Here is a 10763-nt window from a genome sequence, read left to right as displayed (position 1 = left end):
TCCAGTCGGAATTAATAACTTCAAAGGGAAACACCGTTTTGTTTATTTTATTTATGTCCAGAGATCAAGGATACAGTGACCAATTTCATATTTATTTACTTTAAGACTCAATGAAATACATAGAAAACCTGTAAAGCCTACTTTTAGTACAAAATTCACAAGAGGTATCAATAAGAAATCGGATTGATAAGCAGAATCGATAATGGCATTGATATCGATAAAATCTTATCAATACCCATCCCTAGTTGGGACTGATACAGCTAATATCAATTTGCACTAACAAGGGGCAGGATTGCTTTCTAATTACTGTAAGATTTCAGCTGCTGTCTTGGCTTTCCATGACTTTTTACACCTCCCTTTCTTTAGGTGTTCAATACTTTTCCCTGTGTCATTTTACATTAGTACATGTAACATAAATTCTGTGCTTATTTGTTTAGGTTTCTGTGCATGTATGGATTACTTGGGTTGTTACTGATATCTGGTGAAAATGTCATGTCAGTAGCACCTTTAGAAATATGTATACTGAGAAAAATGTTCAATACCTGTTCAGTACGTATACCTACATTCTCTCTCTCTCTCTCTCTCTCTCTCTCTCTCTCTCTCTCTCTCTCTCTCTCTCTCTATATATATATATATATATATATATATATATCATTTTCAATATATGCTGTGCATTTATTGTTAAAGAAAATAATATTTATTTATTTTTAATTCTGTGTACAAAGAGGGGGTGGATTTTCTCTTTCTTAAACAGCAGTCTGTCAACTGTCAAATGTTAATGTCAAAGTTTCAAACATCCAAAGTACAAAGTGTTTAAATTTCCTTTTACCTTGATGAATTGTGGTGTGTGTGCAAACCTCATGCATTTGCATGTTCCCTCCCACCATGTTACACACTTGGGTGGACAAACCCCAAATTTTTCATGAAAGCACATGTGCTAAATGGGCAATATGTGCTATTTTTTCATATTTAAATGATGCAATCCTCAGTGCACTCTGTCAGTAAATAAGCATCAACATTTTTGCAAGTGTTATGGTGATTGCTGTTTTAACACACAGAAAACATTCATAAAGCAGGCCCATAATTGTAAATGAAATGCGCTGTTTTGCATCTGGAATGTTGAAAAAAATTGTATTTTAAATATGTCATTTGAAATAAAGTCTTGTGTCATAAAATTGTTAATAACAGATTAGTAACAGATTGTTTTAATGGTTTGGTCTGTATAAGTATAATGTCTCTCATACTGGAATGAAGATTAAATTTCTACCATTAAGGTAACAGCCAGAGTGATAATTGTATTAAACTGTCTCTGTAAAATCACAAACTGACCAACGGTTAGGTCGTCACTATAAATGAGACATTTATGAGCCATGCCACAGAACAATTGCATACCATGATAATGGATAACAGACTTCGAAATATAGTTATGCAGTTACACATTTTTCTTTGTCAGAGGTTGTTTCTGTGGGGAAAGAGAACCACAATAGTTTGATTGGAACCAGATCAGAGGAGACCCAGCGGCACCGTACTGACCTCCTGTCATCTTGGTCTTCAGCTTCGTTCTATGACAACTTTCCATTTGGTTCCATTTAAATTTCACTCTGCTTGTGTCTTTTGTAATCAAAACGTCAGCTAATGCACCGCAATTTCTCAGTTTGTTAGAATAACATGATCTCTGCGTGGTACTGCAGGGTGAAATTCTTTAAGGTGCCCGTCCAAAAATATTTTGATAAGCCAAAGCGAAGCCCCATTTTGTGTGACTTTAGGTAAGCTTTCTCTAACCCATCCACTCTCTATCTCCTGGAGCATTTTCTCACAGAAAACATTTTTTTTTTTCTCTTCTAAATAAGAATTCTTTCAAGCAGCCAAATGGCAGACAAAGAATTCTTTGATTATAAATGGCCTTTCTCAGCACTGTAACCTCGCTCCAGGTTTTAGCACTAAAGTGCAACCCTTAGCGGGATTAGATATTTTAGCCACCATTTGTACAGGATGAAGTTTCTTTGGAGTCTCCTTGAGACAAGTGACCAGCGCGGGACAAAGTGAAGGGCTTATCAGTCACCCCCACAATGGTGCCACCCCATGAATTATATTGGGGACAGATGCAGCTCGCCAAGCTGCTGCATTGTGGACCATCTGGGTGACAATAAACATGTCTCCACATGGTTTCCTCCATCATTCAAGTCCAGATAGCAGATCTGGACCTTAACTATAGCTCACTATCTCCTGGATCTCAGTGTGACCTGTTAGAGAGATGGAGGTGAGGCTCAAGGATATCTCTCAGAGAGTCTGCTCCAACACCACCAGGTTATTACAGCCACGCTGGGGGTGGGGTGGGGGGTGGTGGTGGTGTCTGTGTGCTGATCTCTTGCTATAAGGTCTGCTTTAAAAACGACTCCCTATATTTGCAAAATACCTGCCGAAGTATCACATATTTATGTCGTATGACTTCATTACTCCCAGTTATGTCTGGATTACCTCACTACTAAATGCACAAAGACAAATGAAATGTCCTCAAAACGACCGTCACTTACTGTAATTGTATTATGTAACACCACGGACCAAAATAGAATAATCATATAAAATCAAATAATGGCTAAATTGTAAAAAAAAAATGGATTTTATTGCAGTGATTCTCAAATTGTGTTTTCCTGGAGGCCTGTGAAGGTATTGGAAGGAGGCCATGAGAGGTTAAATATATAAAAATTTATTTGAATTTTATAATGATGTTTCAATGACCCCCAAAAGAATTCATGAACATTTTAAAAGGTAATCAGAAATAATATAACAATGCAGTGACATTTAAACTGTGTTATTCTTCATTTATATTACATAGTTTATATGATTATAGTAGTTGTGATTATAACACATCAGAACTAAAATATAAAAATCTGCACCCAAATGAATTAGTAATTTATGACTAATTTAACTCCGCTTTGGAGGTGGCCGTTGGTGCATAGATTTAAAAAACTTATGTTATCACAATTTTATAACTGTTGCTAAAAGTGCAATGTGGCCAATTAATTGCATCAATAACAGACTGTCTGTCTATGGAATCAGATTTGAGACAGTGCAATATATTTTTTAATGCTAAACAAAAATAAAATTAGTCAGATAACTACTGGATAATTATGTAAACTATTGTAATTTTATTTTTTTTCTTTAATTTTAATTTAATTTAATTGGAATTTAGTCTCTATTGAGACTACGAGGTCTGTCCATAAAGTAACGGTCCTTTTTATTTTTTTCAAAAACTATATGGATTTGATTCATATGTTTTTACGTTGGCCAAGCTTGAACCTTCGTGGCATGCGTGAGTTTTTTCACGCCTGTCGGTTGTGTCATTCGCCTGTGAGCATGCCTTGTGGGAGGAGTGGTCCAGCTCCCTCGTCGGATTTTCATTGTAAGGAAATGGCGGAATGATTTGGGCTTTTTTTCCATCACAATTTTTTTAGAAACTTTTAGAGAGAAGCAGCTGGAAACCATTCGAAAAATTTATCTGGCTTTTGGTGAAAATTTTACGGGCTTCACAGAGAATAAGGAGTGTTACTACAGCTTTAAGGACTGCCCACAATGGCGCTCGGCGTGCCGCGCTCAAAGCTGCAACGACGAGGCAGAAACCACCAGATCATTTCTAAATGGATCGCTCTGCGGAGCCGGGACCGTCGTGTGCAATTTCTCTGGTTATCACAAGAGCTGGACATCAGCCATTTTCTGTCAGATTTCACTTTTAACAAGAGATTTTGTCATGGAAAGCCGCGCGGAGGCTTCGTGCGTCACGACCGATTCGCTGATGGAGCGAGACAAAGGAACACCTCCGTTTCTGAGTGCCATACGACAAGTTGGGACATGTCCAGCTCTCCACAATTTCTATTATACTCACTTGACTGGTAAGCACTGAAAGCCGAGATGGGCATGTCCCAACTTGTCCTTTAACACTCCGAAACGGAGGTGTTCCTTTGTCTCGCTCCATCAGCGAGACAATCAACCATCACAGCTGGCCGTGAGCGATAACGGCAATAGACCCAGGACGTCCGTGTTGGAAGTCTCACAGGACAAGTTGGGACATGCCCAGCTGTTACACAATTTCTCGGATACTCACTCGACTAAAAAGCCACCGAAAGCCGTCTGAATCTTCCAAATGTTACCAACACGGACGTGCTTTTTGTTGTGCACCATTGCGGCTCCGTCCCGACGTGCGAATTCCTCTGCACGTCATTACAAAATCTCTGGAATGTGCCGCAAAAGTGCTGATGTCCACCTCTTGTGCAATTTCTCTGGTAGTCAGACGACATCCCGGATCAACACAGCCTTCACTTTGGAAATGATCTGGTCGTTTCAGCCTGTCGATGGCCGCTCAGAGCACGACGCAACCTCCGCCACTGTGGGCCGTCTTTAATCTGGTTGTAATGCTCCTTAATCTGTGTGACGCCTAGAGTATCATCACCAAAAGCCGCCTGAATCTTCCGAATGGTTTCCACCTGGCTGTCTCTCACAGTTTCTGGAAAATTTTGATTCAGTGCTGCTCCAATTGCTCAGCCATTTCCCTGACAATGAAAATCTGACGAGGGGGGTGGACCAGTGCTGACTCAAAGCCTACACACAGGCGAATGACGCAACCGACAGGCGTGAAAAAACTCACGCATGTGCACGAAGGTTCAAGCTTGGCTGATGCAAGCACAAATGATTCAAATCCATATAGTTTTTTTTTTTAAATAAAAAGGTCGGATAGTTTTCTAACAGATCTCATATATATATATATATATAAATCTGCTGTTGCGAAACAGGAATTTTCACAGATTATGTAAGTATTATTAAATTGTAACTTTTCTCTGTTGCATCAATGGTTACAGGTTCATAGTGAAGTGGAACGGAGACAGATTTTCTCAAAAATAACACATGAAATCAAGACTGCAGTTTTCCAGGACGTGCATAGGAGAGTCAGGCATAGATTTGATGTGTATTTTTTTTTGTCTTGGGCTACAAAATGTGGATTTCTATTTTTGGAAGGTCACGTTGTCCCCAATAAAATTAAATTGAAATTGTTCAAAATGATCCCACATTACTGTGAATCTTTGACTTGGGTGTATTTACCTTGACTTTGTCAAATTTCCACTGTAACTGTGTTGAGGTGCGAGTCCAAATCCAGTGTGCACATTAACAAATGTATATGTGATGTTGATTCTCCTGTGTCACCAGTGATGCAAAATTAGTTCTGGTGGCTTAAGGGAACACAAGCTGCCTTCCTTTTTGCTTTGGATAATCTAATCACACAAACAAATAATTCACAACTGAAAGGATTCCTGATGTTTAAAAAAAAACAAAGGTTCAGCAAATGTAAAATGAGGAAAAATTGATTAATTTGACTAAATGTGTTCATGTTTTGGTGATGAAACCTGAAGTGAGGCTTAAGTGAACCATGCTCAATTCAGACAAGAAAAACTGCAAGCGAAAGTGAAAAGTCAGCTGAAGAAAGTGATGCCTAAACAATGGCAGTTAATACAATTTCATAAAGCCACTTCAAGCAATTTCACATGTAATCACCAGTAAAGATGAGGGTCGAGGTTGCAGTGACACTGTCATGATGCCCCAATGCTCCATGACACATCCACTGGTTCCTCACATATTACCTGAAGCAACATTCATTCATGGGCTCTTCTGTTTAAAGTTACAGGCACACTTTAATTTAGGCCATGACATGCTGAAATGCTAGAATTCATTCACCAATTTCCTCATGAAGTGATATATTCTCATGGCTCAGCCTAGTTTGCGTGGAACTCAGTTTGGTGCCATGAAATGCAAATTTGCATTGATGTCCAGTCACTTGACCCATATTGATGTTCCTAAGTGCTGAAGCAATATTTCATTGTATGTTGCACAGGGTCTCATATTGTGGTAATAAAAAATAAATACATTGTACTTTTTGATATTCAAGCTGCTCTTAAACAAGGATTTATCCTACTTTCACTCAGTGACCCCTTGGATAGGCTCCAGACAATGTTTGTTTTTCTTTTAGGAACCTAACTAGCAAGGTGGTGAGCCAAGCCTGTTCAGAATAATTCAGTTTTATTTAAACAACTCAATATTCAAGAATTATCTCAACTGTGATATTCATATGTCTAGGACCCCATCTTTTGAGATCAACAAACACCTGAGAAGAGCTTATAGAGCCATGAGCTTGTCTTCCAGGTCCTGATGCTTCCATTTTTTCTGGTATGGCTGTGAGATGGAAGCTAACTAACGATCGAAGGTGATGATGACGTGTTTGGTACTAGGATGACACTAGGTCTTTGGATGATCCTTGGGCAGTGGGGGGCACAGATATCCAAAAAATTAACTTTGATAACAGATAATCAGATAACTGAAAAGTTATCTTCGATAAAGATAAAATGATAAACCACCCAAAAATGTAGCGGAAGTTACAGATAACCGATAAATTCCAGTATTGTCTCCGGAATACTTGCAACTACTAACAACTACAACAACTACTGAGTTTTAACACCGCGGTCACTTTTGGAAGCATCAAAAGGGACATCAGACCCAAACAATGAATCAGCACTTTTGTCTTTTAGCATCCTGCCCCCTGCTGGAAGCTCCAGTTTACTATATGGCTTCCAGCACAGCCGCAACTGAGAGGAACCAGAAAGCTCAACTCTCTACTCAATCGCAGCGCTGCCATCAGGCCGAGGTCTTGGAAAATAAAGTAGTGCTGAGTTATGGTTTTGTGTATAAAGAAAATGATAGAATAACTTCGTTAATGTCAATTCTGTCATTTGTGCAAAGTTAAGATATACAGTGAGGAAAATAAGCATTTGAACACCCTGCGATTTTGCAAGTTCTCGAACTTCGAAATCATGGTGGGGTCTGAAATGTTCATCTTTGGTGCACGCCCACTGTGAGACACATAATCAAAAAAAAAAAAAAAAAAAAATCCGGAAATCACAATGTATGATTTTTTTTAATAATTTATTTGTATGTTACTGCTGCAAATAAGTATTTGAACACTTGTGAAAATCAATTTTAATATTTGGAACAGCAGCCTTTATTTGCAATTACAGAGGTCAAATGTTTCCTGTAGTTTTTCACCAGGTTTGCACACACTGCAGCAGGGATTTTGGTCCACTTCTTCATACAGATCTTCTCTAGATCTTTCAGGTTTGGATTTTCAGCTCCCTACAAAGATTTTCTATTGAGTTCAGGTCTGGAGACTGGCCAGGCCACTCCAGGACCTTGAAATGCTTCTTACAGAGCCCCTCCTTAGTTTCTCTGGCTGTGTGTTTGGGGTCATTGTCATGCTGGAAGACCCAGCCATGACCCATCTTCAATGTTTTTACTGAGGGAAGGAGGTTGTTTCCCAAAATCTCGCAATACATGACCCCATCCATCCTCTCTTCAATACAGTGCAGTGGTCCTGTCCCCTTTGCAGAAGAGCACAGTATGATGTTTCCAGCCCCATGCTTCATGGTTGGGATGATTTTCTTGGGGTTGTTCTCATCTTCTAAACATGGTAAGTGGAGTTGATTCCAAAAAGCTCTATTCTGATTCTGGTCTCATCTGACCACATGACCTTCTCCCATGCCTCCTCTGGATCATCCAGATGGTCACTGGTGAACTTCAAATGGGCCTGGACATGTGCTGCCTTGAGCAGGGGGACCTTTCTGCCCTGCAGGATTTTAAACCATGACAGCATCATGTGTTACTAATGTAATCTTTGTGACTGTGGTCCCAGCTCTCTTGAGATCATTGACCAGGTCTTCCTGTGTAGTTCTGAGCTTTCTCAGAATCATCCTTACCCCACAAAGCAAGATCTTGCATGGAATCCCAGACCGAGGGAGACTGACAGTCATCTTGTGTTTCTTCCACTTTCTAATAAATAATCATAACAGTTGTTGTCTTCTACCAAGCTGCTTGTCTGTTGTCCTGTAGTCCATCCCAGCCTTGTGCAGGTCTACAGTTTTGTTCCTAGTGTCCTTAGACAGCCCTTTGGTCTTGGCTATGGTGGACAGGTTGGAGTGTGATTGATTGAGTGTGTGAACCGGTGTCTTTTATACAGGTAACAACTTCAAACAGGTGCAGTTAATACAGGTAAAGAGTGCAGAATAAGAGGGCTTTTTAAAGAAAAATTAACAGGTCTGTGTGAGCCAGAATTCTTGCTGATTGGCAGGTGTTCAAATACTTCTTTGAGGCAGTAACATACAAATAAATTATTAAAAAATCATACATTGTGATTTCTGTTTTTTTTTTTGTTTTTTTTTTAGATTATGTCTCTCACAGTGGACATGCACCTAAGATGAAAATTTCAGACCCCTCCATGATTTCTAAGTGGGAGAACTTGCAAAACCGCAGGGTGTTCAAATACTTATTTTCCTCACTGTATATCTTTTAATGTTGAATGTTGTTGTCCATTCGGCTGCTCCCGTTTTATGTTCGGTGTCGCCACAGCAGATACAACCAGATCTGCATTGATATTTGGCACAATTTTTTTTTTTTACGCCGGATGCCCTTCCTGACGCAACTCCAGTGTTACCTGGAGAAACACACAGCCATTGGTGTTCCAAAGAGGTCTCCCATCCAAGTACTAACCAGGTCCCGCACTGCTTAGTTTCTGAGATCTGACAGGCTCAGGCTTACACAGAGCAGATTTAATGTTGAATAATGCACTAATTCTGAAGTTTTGTAACAAACACAGACAGATGGCATTGTGTGTAAAATGTGCCTCCGCTACACTGATTGGATGATTCATTCTATGTAAATCAGCATGTTAATGTGAGGTGTGTCGTGCGTTGGTGTTTACAGATAAATGTGCTTTTGTAAAATATGCCATTTTTTATTTGTAAAAAAAAGGGCATTTTCAAAAAAAAAAAAAAAAAAAGCCAAGTTGTAATTAGGTAACCATCTGATATAACCGGTGTCAAAATAAATAGAACACTGCCATGATCTACTGGTGCCAGTGCGAGTTTTGGCCCTTTTTCAGCTTATTTTAAATTCGTGTGAGAATTTTTTGGATCGCACTGAGTTTCAGGTTAATCGCGCGTCCTGCATCGTTGAGTATACATGGAGTAACGAGCTGCATTTAACATCTCATGACCACCTCTCGCACTGTGCCTATGCAAACACCGCAGACCTGACTTGTAATTTTTATTTATTTTTTTTTACTTTGATATCTCCCATCGAGAGTTTTTGTAAATTAAGTTTGAAAAAAAAGCTTCTGTTTCTGTTTTGCTTCTGGAAACACGAGTCCGACGGGTGGTTTTTGAATGTACAATGTGTGTGAGAACATAAATCGGGTGCTCTGAACTTTTACACCATGCGGTTCTCTGGTACAGTGTCTGCCCAGCTTCAGTCTGAATACTGCCATGAACACTACTGGCCAGTAGATGGCAGTAGAGACCTTGAAAACTTGTAAACACAAAATTCCAGATAATCTGTGTTCCTATTTACTTGCTACATTTAAGATGCGTGGAATTTAATAAAAGCAAACACAATAACAGCATCTATAAACCCAGAGAATATATTCACAAGAGTTTTAGGCACTAGAGTTTAATGCTGTTGTCCTGATCAGAGTGTCTCAAATGCATTCTCCTGTCATGAACATACTGATATTACCCTGTCATCCATAATACGAGGTCTGTCCATAAAGTATCGTACCTTTTTATTTTTTTTAAACTATATGGATTTGATTCATATGTTTTCACGTCAGACAAGCTTGAACCCTTGTACGCATGCATGAGTTTTTCCACGCCTGTCGGTGACATCATTTGCCTGTGAACACGTCTTGTGGAAGGAGTGGTCCCGCCCCATCATCGGATTTTCATTGTCTGGAAATGGCGGAATGATTTGGGTTTTTTTTCCATCAGAATTTTTTCAGAAGCTGTTAGAGACTTGCACCTGGAAACTATTCGAAAAATGTATCTGGCTTTCGGTGAAAATTTTATGGGCTTCACAGAGAATAAGGTCTGGTAGTACAGCTTTAAGGACCCCTTTAAGGACCGCGCTCCGAGCTGCAACGACACGGCACAAGCCACTGGACCATTTCTGAGCTGATGGCTCTGTGGATACGAGACCGTCGTGTGCTCTTTCTCTGGTTATCACAAGAGCTGGACATCAGCCATTTTCCGGCAGATTTCACTTTTAACAAGAGATTTTGTCATGGAAAGCTGCGTGGAGGCTTCAAGCGTCACGACCGATTCGCTTTGGAAGCGAGACAAAAGGAACACCTCCGTTTCGGCATATCAGAGGACAGGTTTGGACATGTCTATCTCGGCTTTCAGTGCTTACCAGTCCAGTAAGTATCAGTGAAATTGTGGAGAGCTGGACATGTCCAAACTTGTGAGCATCCTTAAAGGGGTCCTTAAAGCTGTACTACCAGACCTTATTCTCTGTGAAGCCCATAAAATTTTCACCAAAAGCCAGATACATTTTTCGAATAGTTTCCAGGTGCCAGTCTCTAACAGCTTCTGAAAAAATTCTGATGGAAAAAACCCCAAATCATTCCGCCATTTCCAGACAATGAAAATCCGACAACGGGGCGGGACCACTCCTTCCACAAGGCGTGCTCACAGGTGAATGACGTCACCGACAGGCGTGGAAAAACTCACGCATGCGCACAAGGGTTCAAGCTTGTCTGATGTGAAAACATATGAATGAAATCCATATAGTTTAAAAAAAAATAAAAAGGTACGATACTTTATGGACAGACCTCGTACACCTGGACACAGCATGCCCACACTAAAACCTTAAAAATTAGCGCATTACTTTAAAAA

The sequence above is a fragment of the Thalassophryne amazonica genome, chromosome 5 (genome assembly GCF_902500255.1).
Source record: "Thalassophryne amazonica chromosome 5, fThaAma1.1, whole genome shotgun sequence".
Lineage (NCBI taxonomy): Eukaryota > Metazoa > Chordata > Actinopteri > Batrachoidiformes > Batrachoididae > Thalassophryne > Thalassophryne amazonica.
The sequence above is the reverse complement of the archived record's forward strand: the minus strand, read 5'-3'. Positions refer to the sequence as shown.